The sequence below is a fragment of the Equus przewalskii genome, chromosome 10 (assembly GCF_037783145.1).
Source record: "Equus przewalskii isolate Varuska chromosome 10, EquPr2, whole genome shotgun sequence".
NCBI lineage: Eukaryota > Metazoa > Chordata > Mammalia > Perissodactyla > Equidae > Equus > Equus przewalskii.
Window position 1 is genome coordinate 44,711,017 of NC_091840.1, and position 12,805 is coordinate 44,723,821.

The following is a 12,805-nucleotide window of genomic DNA, read 5'->3' on the forward strand; positions in this document are numbered from 1 at the left end:
TCGCAGAGGTTCTTGGAACAGTGGAAGCAAGACATCAGGCTGATGAGAGCTTTAGCTTTTTGTGGCTGTTTCCTTTAGTGACTGTAGCAAGTTGCCTTAGTTTGTCCCTCCATCAATGGAGCATTCATTCATTCATTCAACAAACACACGTTGAGCTCCAGCTAGCGCCAGACACTGTTTCAGGCCCCAACACGCACACCTGCCCTCCTTTTGCCTCCTGGGATTGTTAGAACGGGTCATTTCAGAGTTTTGGGACTTGAAGCTGCTTAGAAAAAAGAGACTGACGTTTGCTATCCCATAACCAGAAACGAGAGCCGTTCCACGGCGAGGATAGCCATCGGGAGGGGCCCTGGCCTCCCGCCTCCCGGGCGACCTCAGGACCGGGTTCTCCCGCCCGCGGCAACAGGTCTCAGGTCGAGAGGGGCGGGGCGGGGCGGGGCGGCGCCTGGGTCCCCGCGGCCGCCGCCAGAGGGCAGCCAGGGAGCGCGCCGGGCGGCAGGGCCGAGCCCCCAGGTAAGTCCGCCTCAAGTGGGGCCGCCCCCCTTTCGGGACCCGGTCCCCCAGGGCTGGGGGGTGCGTTTGGCTCCGCGCCGGGGCCCGAGGGGGCGCGCAGGGCGGCCTGGAGCGGCGGGCGGGCCCTGTGGGCCCCTTGCGCACGGGGAGGGGGCGAGTCCCGGGCCGGCGGGGCGCGGACAGGGCCTGCCGCCGCGCTCTCCTCGCCGCCGCGCTCCCCTCGCCGCCGGCCTCGCCCGGAGCCTGGCGCTGGACCCGAGCGGCCCGGGGCGGCGCCTGGGCGCGGCCCCCGGAACGGTTCGCGCTCTGCGTCTGGCCTGCAGCCTGCCAGGGGCCCTCCAGGCAGCCCGTCGTGCGCCCCGAGCCGGGGGGCGGCGGGGGCGGCAGCGGAGGGGAGGGGCGTGGGCGGCGAGGGCGGCCGCAGACGGCAGGCGGCGCTGGGGCGAGCGTTCCCGGCGGGCGAGTCAACAAGTGCCGTGTTTACCGAGCGCCCGCCGGGGCGCGCACGTGCGGCGGGAGCGGCCTCGGTGTCGCCGCGGCCGACCGCGCCCGCGTGGGGGCAGCGCGCCACTGCCCCTGTGCCGCCCGGCCTTGCCTTGGGTGAGGGTCCCGCACTCCTGATGATCGGCGTGGAGCGCGGTGGTGGGCCTGGGCCCTGGCCGGTTGGGCTTTCGCCTGTGGTTCGGTGGTCAGGAGTGGATTCCGATGGGTGCCAGGAGTGTGTGAGGTGGGGAGGGAGGTACTTCTCAAGGCCCAGGCAGGAGTCCCCCGGTTCATCTCTTCCAGCCTGGATCCCTCTTCCAGAATCCCGCCCTGGCTTGGTTTTTCAGGCCTCGGAAACCCTCTCCCAGCAGTCAGGCCCCCCGCTGTTTTTCCCAGGCAGACGGTTTGGAGGAAGTGCTGAAATCCATCCAGGGCGCCTCCCTGCCTTCAGAATGAAGGCTCTGGACTCACAGTGGTGCCCATGACACCTGCGCTGTTGGGCGGAAGCCTCCTTTCTTGGGCTGCAGCCAGGGCTCTGCTGGGAGGTGCGGGAATTTTGTCCCCTGCCTGGTTGCTCAGAAGGCTGAGGACCTGACTTTCCCACCTGGGTCTGTAACACCCCCTTCTGCCCACCCGGAAGGTCGCCCTGGGGAGAGGTGTGATGGGGAAGGTGGAAACCCATCCACAATGAGACCAGGGCCAGGGGGATGCGGGTGAGTGGTCAGGCTCCATCTGTGCAGCCACGTGGGAACCTTTGCTCCTCCCAGCAGTCCCAGGGCTGGGGCACTCAGCCGGTGTCCCTGGACACCCTGGTAAGAGCATTGGCAGAGCCAGGGCTGCGGTCTGGTGCCCCTCCGTCCCCCACACCTTGAGAGGTTGTGCCCTTACCCGGGTCTCCATGCCCCTCCATCCTCCTGCCTCTGTCATCCACTTGGCCTCCCATCTCTTGGGGGAAAAAACAGGCATCGGAGCCATAAGCTTCCTTTTCTCTTTTCTCTCACTGTCACATTTTCCCCAGCACTCTGCACCTGCTGCCTGCCTCTCGGCTCCCCTCTTAATCCTCCGCAGCCTGGCTGCTGGTCTCACACTTTCCTGAAACTGCTTCTCTGAAAGTCGTCTTGTTTCCAAACACTGCTCTTTTGTCAGCCTTGCCCCTCTGCCCGGGAAGCTCGCCCCTGTGTGTGTGTGTCCTCTTTGCAGCCTTCTCTGCTGTGATTTCCTAGGCACCCCTCTCTCCTGGCTTTGTTCTTAATTCTCCATTGTTCCTTCGCCTCTTTGGATCCCTCTTTTCTGGGAGGTCTCGTGAGGCCCCGTGTTAACTTCTTGGGGAGCTCGCCCTCTGGGTTCTAGCTCCAGGGCTGGCTCCTTGGATGTCCAGTGACTCCCAGACTCAGGGTGTCCGAGTCTGGCCTCCTCCTCCTCCCGGGCAGCTGCCCTCGCTTCCTCCTCAGCAGTGGGTTTCCTCCTCTGCTGTCACTGTTCCCTGAAGTGTCTCTGCTGCTTCCCGCCCCTTTGTGACAGGGCTTCAGCGTCTCAGGCCAGAGTTCAGAGGCCCCTTAGCTAGTCTCTCTGATGCCAGAATTCCCTCCAGCCCCTGCAGTCCATCTGGCGTGTCACCTCTAGACCAATGGTCCTTTTCACCCTGTCACTGACCCCTCTCCCATGAGGATCTTTGGAGGCTCCGGGTTTTGCCCCACACAAAGGCCAGCTCCTCTACCTCATGTGGCTCCTCGCTCATGTGGCCTCTCTCCAGAACCACCTTCCAGGCCGCCACTTCTTCCCTCCCCACCGTGGTCACATGCTCGCCCTTCCCCTTTGGGACCAGTGCAGACACTGTCTTCCTGGGAAAGCTTGGCCTCTCCCAGCTGCACTGGAGGCCCCTTACCTGGCCTTCCCACGGCCTGTGCCCTTGGGGCCACCGTCTACCACTATCTGTCTGCTAATCGCAGGCCCCTTTGTGTTCTTGAAACCTCTCCCCTTCCTCCTGGATCCCCAGGACCAGGTACCCAGTAGGCGCTGCATAAAGGCATCCCCTGCCCCCAAAACCTCGAAGAACATGTCCTGTCATCCTTTAGAGTCTGCGTCAAACTCCACCTCCTTCTGGACTCTTCCAGTGGTCCAGATTCCCCTTGGTCTACACTCCTGCCAGGCTTATTGATGGAGTCATTACGGTTTGTGCCACCCAATTTAATCCCTTGTTCTGTTAGCCTCCAATTGTGTCATGGGTGAGAGATGCCTTTCTGGCTCTTGATCACACCAGCTGTTTGTCGAGTGGTTATGTGTCAGGCGTGTGCCAGTCTTTCCAGGTGTTTCCTCATGTGTATTATCCTCTCAGCGCCCAGCGGGGTAGGCGCTGTGATTGTTTTCATTATGCCCGTGAGGATACAAACCCAGAGAGGTCGAGGGACCTGCGGAAACCGCACAGCTGGTAGGTGGGCAGAGCCGAGGTTGGGACTCAAGTCTGTCTGACTCCGAGACTGGTTTTCAATGGTGGGATTTGTCCAGGGAAGCGTGTGCCTTGTCCAGGGAGCCACCTGGCGCAGGTGTGTGGGGTGTCCTGGTGGTTTGGGCAGCTGGTGGCTTGGGACTTTGCTGGACTCTAGGAAAAGACTTTGTAACAGAACAGATGGTTAACGGTGGGACCAGTGACTCAGGGAGGCCGTGATATCCGCCCTGGGGGCCTTTGAAACGGGCTGTGTGTGTGTGAAGAGTTGTGGAACAGAGAACCCCGAGGGACCCTCAGGTCATTTCTTCCCCTTGAGGCACTTTTAAATGCTGTTTTTGGTAAATAAAATCAACCGTGGTCCCCCAAACAGTAGCGCCTTCAACTAAGTTTCTTTAGGAGCTGTCCTTCCCTTCCCTCCACAGGTCACTGTCATATGAAAATGAGTCCCTGCTGTGAAACACAGTTGCCATGGCAACCAGTAGTGCGCAGCCCCAAGTCTCTGGCTCCTGGGTCTCTGCACGGTACGCTTCCAGGGGCTTTTTCCATCTTTGTCGCCTGAAAAAATGAAATACTCCAGTTCACTCACCTTTTGCACGGACATTTAAAATGTTTATTTCTCCAGGCAGCAATTTCTGGGCCCTGTCGGTGCCCCTGCAGGTTGTCACCGGGCTGCTGGCACACCATTAATAATGACCCCGGAATGGTGCCCCCGGTGTAGGTCACATTCGGAGTGAAATCCAGTGTCCTCTGGGTAAAAGGTCAGTGTCTGCGGCTGCCCTGCATCCTTGGTGACTGGAGAGGCAGAGGGAGAGAGCGTGGCCCGGCCTAGAGGGGAGGGCTGCTTGCCGCGGCTCTGCTCCAGCTGGAGCTGCTGAAGTCGCTTATCTTCAGTTACTCTCTCCTCCTGTGCGAGGGCTTTGCTCAGCTATCCTGGCAGGGGCTGCCCAGAGCAGGCTGCTTCAGGGGTGCCGAGAAAGACAGCTTGCCTTTGGCCGTAATCACAGCTACTAACTTTGATGAGCGCTCACTATGTGTAGACACTCTTGTCTTATTTAATCCTCAACCCAATGACGTTAGAAGTACTATTACTATCCCAATTTTACAGGTAAGGAAACTGATGCACAGAGAGGTTAAGTGCTTGCCCAAGGCCACACAGCAAGTAGGTAGTGGAGTTGGGCCTTAGTCCTAGAAGTCGGACTCCTATGACAATGCTCTTTACTTGGTGCCATGTAAACAGTGGAAGGACTATGTTTGAAGAATGAAAGGGTGAATTGGAGAGGTGGGGCAGCTTGGCTTTCTCGAGATTTGAGGCTTAAAGCGGTAGTTTTCAACTTTTTATGTCTTATGATGGTCAGAAGGCTGCAGTGAAAGGCATGTACTAGAATGTTCATAGCAGCACTATTGTAATGGCCAAGAAACCGAAAGTCACCCAGTGTCCATCGGCAGTAGAACGGGCAGATGAATTGGGGTGAATACACACAGTAGAACGCTAGACCGCTAGACAGTGGGGATGTGGAAGCAGGGCCGGGTCAGCTCTCCTTTCCCCCCGTCCCCGCTACTCTGTAGGGTTTGGGGAGAGCTCGCTAAGCCGGCAGGTGGCTCGGTGGGTTCTGCCGAGTCCATAAGGGACCCTTTTCTCGCTGCCGTGATGCCTGGGGGTAAGCGAGGCGACGTGTATCACATTCTGTTGGTTGTGGGGTGTCGGCTTGGCCCCGAGAAGCTGCAGAATACGGCTGGTGCTGGGGCCCTCGGCACAGACACCCTCAACCCTCCGGCAGCAATGAGCTGCCTGCGGAACATCGGCATTTCAAGGACTGCGCCAGCCTGTAAAGTAAGCAGCGTTTGCTGGGAGAGCAGCGGCTCCCTTCACACGGCAGTTATTTGCTGCTAAAAATACCGGAGCACCTTATGTAAGCCGGCGGTTACGCAGTTAGCACCTTATGTAAAAACCCTTAGTACTCCCTGGACAATTAATCAGGTGGGCGTTGCAGGGACTATTGTGGGCGTCATTACGAATTTGGGGTGGGTTTGCCTGGTGAGGAAGGTGGACGATCGTCAGTATCCAGCCCTGCCTGGCTCACACAGCCGCGCTCAGGCCTAATTTACGTGTTAGTGCGTTTTCCTCTTTGGTTCTGGCCGTTCCAAGCCGTGGAGCTGACGCCAGGGTTTATAAAGTTTCCTCTTGCTCAGCCCCCACCTGCTTCTCATTCATGGATAGTGCGTCCTCTGATTCTCAGAGCTGCAGCCTCTTGGGGGTAGAAGGGCCTCCTCCCCATTCAAGAGTCCTCTCAATGAGTAGCTGGGAGGGGTGGCCATTTGGTCTGTGCTACCAGTGACCAGGGCAGCCCGCTTCATGGTTGGACAGTGATTTGAATAGTCAGGGACAGCGATGGAACCAAACTGAGACACAGAACATGCCCAAATGCCAGGCTGTAACTGATGAGAAGAAATTTCACAGGGATCAGGTTTCTAAAGCCATGGGATCTAAGGCTTGGAAAGGAACGTCCCAGTGGACATCAATTTGGCAGAACCTGTTAAAATAAAAAATGTGTCTGCCCTAGGACAGAGATTCTACTTCTTGGGATCTGCCCTAAAGAAACCCTGGCCTGTGTGCGCAGCTGGAAACTTCTGAGATGGTCTTTGTGACAGTTTGCAGTGGTGAAAAACCGTACACAGTGTGAATGTTCACTGGTGATAGAATAGTTACATAAACTCGAATTTTCATACCTGGGAGTACTATGCAGCTTTGAAAAGGAATTAGATAGATCTTTCTACAACAATAATGATGAATCTCTAAGGTTGTAATGTGAAGGAAGCAAATTTTACAGTGATAAATACATTACGATGCCCTTTACAGAAATGTATACACATAGTCCTTCCTACTTTATATGAATACAAATATATGTAACACACCTACGTGTAAAAGCATATAAAAACATCTAGAAAAATACATTCCAAATTTACAATAGCTGTTATCTTTAGAGAAGGGGGAAGAGGACCAGGACTGTGTGTGGGCGTGGGGGGACGATCAAGAAGAAATTTAGCCTTCTCTGTGATATTTAAAATTTTTAAAATAATTTTGTTGATGTTTGATTTATATACCACAAATAATTCACTCATTTTAAGTATACAATCTGTTTTAAATTCTTAAAAGGAAAAGTACTTATATAATTAAAAATTAATGTCTAGGGGCCCAGCCCCATGGCCAAGTGGTTAAGTTCGCATGCTCTGCTTCAGCGGCCCAGGGTTTGGCCAGTTTGGATCCTGGGTGCGGACATGGCACCGCTCATCAGGCCACACTGAGGCATCATCCCACATGCCACAACTAGAAGGACCCACAACTAAAATATACAGCTATGTACTGGGGGAATTTGGGGAGAAAAAGCAGAAAAAAACAAAAAGATTGGCAATAGTTGTTAACTCAGGTGCCAAACTTTAAAAAAAATTAAAAAAAGAAAAGAAATGTAAAAAAAAACAATTGATGTCTAGTCTAACCCCCTTCCTGGTACAAGAAACTTCCTCCATCCGTCTCTGAGTCATGGAGGGACTGTGACAGGAAGCTCACTGTATATAGTGTTTTGCATTTAGGGGCAGCTCATGTAAGTAGAAATTCTTCCCTCTTTTGAGCTGAGATCTGCGTCTGTGTTGCTCTGCCTCTGAGTCTGTCCCTTTGGATCCATCTCAGTGGATCTTCCCTTTTCCATGAGGCAAGATTTTCACTGGTGCAAGATCCCTATCTTGCCCGCCTCCTCTAGGGGAGAAGGACTCCCCTCTTGCAGGGGTTCCTTGTGGAGTCTGTAGGGTGATATGGATCGTGCATTCCACACTCCAGGCTGTGCTCAGCAACCGTCCTCCTAAAGTTTGTGCAGAATTGGACCCTCTGCCCTCAATGTTGCTTGACCGTGACATGCACTTTAAAAATAATGGTCATTTTTTTTTTTTTTTGAGGAAGATTAGCCCTGAGCTAACACCTGCTGCCAAGCCTCCTGTTTTTGCTGAGGAAGACTGGCCCTGCCTGAGCTAACATCCGTGCCCATCTTCCTTTACTTTATATGTGGGACACCTGCCACAGCATGGCTGGCCAATCGGTGCCATGTCTGCACCTGGGATCCGAACTGGCAAACCCCGGGCCACCGAAGCAGAAGTGTGAACTTAACTGCTGTGCCACCGGGCTGGCCCCCAGTTTTTTGAATTATAAAGGAAATTCATGTTCATTGTGGGAAATTTAGAAAGCACAGCAAAGCCCAAAGAAGAAAATAAAAATCTATGCTTATCAGCCTCCAGCGATAACCCCTTAGAAATCAAGATCATTCTATATAAATGATTATGTCCGGCATTTTATTCAGCGTGTTTGAATGTCCTTGTCCTTAAGAGTATTGACTGACATAGATATACAGGACACTTTTTTCTCAGTTCAGTACTGTTTTTCTTTTATTGTTCTTATTTTTAAACCTAGAGAAGGTTTTAATATTTATGGTGTGTTGTGGACTTTTTGTGTTCTCCCAAAATTCATGTGGAAGTGCTAATGCCCAATGTGATGGTATTTGGAGATGGGGCCTTTGGGAGATGATTAGCGTTAGATGAGGTCATGAGGTGGGACCCTCATAATGGGATTAGTGCCCTTATAAGGAGAGACACCAGAGAGCTCCCTCTCCTCTGTGAGCTCACAGCACGAAGGCTGCCATCTGCAAGCCAGGGAGAGAGTCCTCACCAAGAAGCAACTTGGCTGCCACTCGATCTTGATCTTCCAGCCTCTAGAGCTGTGCAAAATGCATGTGTGTTGTTGAAGGCCCCCGTCTGTGGTGTTTTGTTATGGCAGCCTGAGCAGACTGATACGTGTGGTTTGTCCATCAGCCCTTTCATTTTATGATGTCTTCCTTTGCTTTTGGATTTGAAAGGTCTTCCTCACCCCAAGGTCGGAGAAACATCCACCTGGATTTCCTTCTGGTTCTCTTTTGGTTTCAGCTTTTCCGTGCAGCACTCTCTTTTCCATTCAATTCTAATCCAATTGAAACTTATTTTGGTTTATCATGTGAGCTAAGACCCTGATTTTATTTCTTTCTAAATCGTCGACCCGTTCTTTCAGTTCAATTTCTTTCCCTACTGACTATATTTTAAATTTAATTTATTTTTTAATACAAGCATACCTTGGAGATATTGCAGGTTGGGTTTCAGACCACTGCAATAAGGTGAATATTGCAATAAAGTGAGCCACACAAATTTTGGTTTCCCAGTGCCTATAAAAGTTATGTTTATACTGTACTTTAGTCTACTAAGTATGCAATAATAGCATTATGTCTAAAAAAAACAGTGTACATACCTTAATTAAAAAATACTTTATTGCTAAAAAATGTTAACCATCATCTGAGCATTCAGGGAGTCATAATCTGTTTGCAGGTGGAAGGTCTTGTAAAGAAAAAAAAAAAGCAGTATCTGCAAAGCACAATAAAGTGAAGCACAATAAAACGAAGTGTGCTCTATACACTATGCTCATGTTGTTCACATTCAAAAGGTGCGGAAGGCGAACCGTGGAGTCTCCCTCCTCCCTGTCCCTTAGCCTCCACGTGCAGTAACTGGTGTTCCTAGTTAATAGGTTTTTTTTTTTTTTTGAGGAAGATTAGCCCTGAGCTAACAACTGCTGCCAATCCTCCTCTTTTTGCTGAGGAAGACTGGCCCTGAGCTAACATCCGTGCCCATCTTCCTCCACTTTATATGTGGGACGCCTACCACAGCATGGCGTGCCAAGCGGTGGCATGTCCGCACCCAGGATCCAAACCAGCGAACCCCGGGCTGCTGAAGCGGAACGTGCGCACTTAACTGCTGCACCACCCGGCCCCTAGTTAATAGTTTTTGATCTTGGACACTAGGCATCCTTCCTCCTTTCCCCGACTGACTTTAATTGTTGATTATAATGTACAGACATCTCAGTTTCCAGGTTTTCCATTTTCTATTAATCTATCTCTTTTTCCTCCACCATCACATTTTTTCTTATGACTTTATTATATATTTTAACACCTGGCAGTGCAAACTCTCTTTCCGGATTTTCTTGGTTGTGCTTGCCTATTTATTCTTTCCTCTATGTGAAATTTATAATCATTTCATTGGTTTTCTACAATTATTATTAGAATCCAATTTGGAATTACATTAAATTTATAAAATAATAAATATATTGAGTTTCCCTATGCAGAAATATGGTCTGTCCCATAGTGATCCGTGCCTTCTTTTCTATCATCTCTTCTTTTATGGCACTCAGTAAAGTTTCATAGATTTCTTGATGGAGGTGGTGAACATTTCTTGTTAAGTTTGTTCCTAGGTGTTTTATGTTTTTTTGTTGCTAGGGAATAGGCTCTCTTTTTTTCTGTTTTATTTTTAGCTGGATATTGTTGGAATGTAAGAAAGGTTATTGATTTAAAAAAAGTATTGTGCAATAGGTATATATAGAAGAGCATATAAAACATATGTGTAAAGTTTAAAGAAGAAGAAGAAAGCAGACACATGCACAGCTAACTTGAAAACTAGAGCGCCATGGCCCTTTAGAAATTGCCTTTATACCTCTCCTTAAATGGGCTTTCTCTCTCTCCATCCCCAAGGGAGACGCTAACCTGAATTTTGTTGTAATCATTAACCTGCTCTTCTTTATGGCTTTACCACATAGTTTTATATCCTTACACAATACATTGTTCGATTTGTGTATGCTTTCGAACGTTTGTAAATGGAATCACACTGTTTTCCAGTTTTGTAATGAATATGTTTATGTGTGTGTGTTTTTGAGATTCATCCTCTTGTTGGATGTAGCTGTGGTTCCCTCCTTTTTCTTGCTATGTGTGAAGATACCCGATTTATTTGTCCCTTCCACTTGTTGATGGGCATTTGGGTTGTTTCTGCTTTTCCTTACTATCCCTAACATCCTTTCTGTGTGTGAGTTTCTCCAGGATGTATAGCTGGGAGCAGAATGATAAGGTCATAGGCTGCATACATCTCCACCTCCCGCTCTTCTCCAAAGTCTGAAGCAGGGTGTATTCCCCGCAGCGCTGGGCCGAGTGCGGGATGCTCCCCATCCTCATCAATACACAGTGTCATCCATACTGGTAGTTTTTGCCGGTCTGGTGAGTGTGAACCAGTATCTCACGGTGGTTTAAATTGGCATTTCGATGATTACAACTAAGGTTGAATGTGTTTATCGGCTATTTGTCTTTCCTCATTTACACACCTGTTCTTGTCTCTATCCATTTATTTCCTATTGGATTATTACTGATTCATGAGAGATCTTCCCATATTCACATTCTGGTACAATCTTTTGCTTATTATATGTTGCAAATACTTCTCTCAGTTTGTGGCTTGCTTTTTCACTATCTTTATAGCATCTTTTGATGAACAAAACAGTCAGATACTTCAGCAAGCTTATCATTAACTAAAGTTTAATATTTGTTTATGTTTCTTTTCTTTTGTGGTAAAATGCGCAAACAATGAAATGCACAAATCTCATGTGTTCTATCCAGTAAGCTCGGGTAAACACATATACCTGTGTAACCCAAACCCCTATCAGGATAGGGAACATGACTGTCACCCCAGAAAGTTCCCCGTGCCGCTTCCCGAGCAATCCCTGCCTTCTCCCGCAGGATCAACCGCTATTCTGATCTTGTTCCACTGTAGGTCAGTTTTGCCTGTGCTAAAACTTCCTATAAATGGAGTCACATAGCATGTACTCTTTTGTTAAAGGCTTCATTCACTCTCCCTTGACCTAATGTTTTCAGATTTGTCCCTGTTGTTGTGTGTCTATCAGTATTTGCTTCCTTTTTATTGGTGAGTAACATTCCACCATGTGAATTTGTACGATTTGCTTATCCACTCACCCGTTGATAGAGCCCTGGGCTGTTTTTCATTTTTGGCTGTGGTAAATGGAGTGGCTGTAAGGCTTTTTGTTGACATACATTTTCATTTCTCTTATATGTATTATTTCTCTTACATGTTTTACTTCAGTCAGGAGTGGAATCGCTGGGTCATAGGTTAGGTGTAACTTTTTTTTTTAATACTGAAGCATAAGATCCATTCAGAAAACTGCACACATCCTACGTTTACTACTTGAATAATTTTTACAAAGTGAACACACCCGTGTAGCCATCTCCCAGGTCAGGGGGTGGGACCTTGGCCCAAGCTGGGCTGCTCACCTGGGCTGTCCATTCTGGAATCTGAAGCTTGAGCACAGCGAAGCCAGGAGGGAAAGGATATTGGAGTCACTGATTCCCGCAGTGCCGTCTGATGAGACTTTGGGGCCACGATTCTTGCATCCACTAGGGTTCCTGCTTTCTCCCACATCACCGTCTTCAGCCTTCCTATTGATTCTTCCTGTTGATACCAGGTATCGCTCCAGTAAACTCCTTTCTGCTTACATCAGCCAGATGTGGCTTCTGTTGCTTGCAACCAAAGAATCCTGGTGGATTCAGTGTGCCCAACTACTCGCACCAAAAACTTAGTGGCATGTGCCCCTCATGTTGCTAAAACTCAGGGTGGGTGCTACCTTGAAGCAGTTTTTACATGACCCATTTGAACACTTGGACTCCTGGGCTAACAAGGTGAGATCTCAAACAGGAATTCACTGTAGATCTAACTTTAGAAAGTTTGCGGCAAAGCTACTTTAGACATTTAGGCTGGGGCCGGCCCGTGGCCGAGTGGTTAAGTTCATGCGCTCCACTTTGGCAGCCCGGGTTTTGCCGGTTCAGATCCTGGGCGCAGACATGGCACCACTCATGAAGCCACGCTGAGGTGGCGTCTCACGTGCCACAACTAGAAGGACCCACAAGTTAAAAATATGCAACTGTGTACCGGGGGGCTTTGGAGAGAAAAAGGAAAAATAAAATCTTAAAAAAAAAGCATTTAGGCTTGATGAGGTGGTTTTTTTCCCCCCTAACTTTAAATTTAGTTTTCAGTTTTGAAACACTTTTCTCTCAGTCTCCAGTGGGAAGTTGATGGAGAACGCTGGCTTAATTTAGAGGGTGAAATGTAGGGGTGTGCATCACTTTCCGGCCTTCGTATTTGGAAAGCAGGTCCATTTCTCTCGCTCCTCGATGTGGAGCGCAGAGGGGTTAGATGATGGGGTGCCATGATCAGAAAACAAGGGCTGGACCCAAAGTTCTTTGGCGCCATCCCTCGGGGACCGTTTGCTTAAGGAGGCGCAATAACTAAACTGTTCTCTTCTAAGAGGCCCTCATTTAGAAGTAAAAATGGAAATGAATTCTCTTCTGGTTTCTTTTTTAATGTCATCGAATCACATGGATTAGTGACAGGAAACGACCCAATTTCTACCGGTCTGTGAGTTGTCACCGTGCTTGTCCTCGTTAATGTCAGGGTCTGGGGAAGTGTTTG

The 12,805-nt window shown here is 49.7% G+C and overlaps 1 protein-coding gene across 1 annotated transcript in view; it reads left to right on the forward strand.

Annotated features, from left to right (window-relative positions):
* The first annotated feature begins 442 nt into the window (after nt 1-442).
* Nucleotides 443-12,805, forward strand: part of RPH3AL (rabphilin 3A like (without C2 domains)) — a 145,548-nt gene continuing 133,185 nt past the window's right edge. Inside the window, 1 exon segment of the mRNA XM_070562852.1 lies at nt 443-513. The gene's annotated coding sequence lies outside the window, so the exon portion shown is untranslated.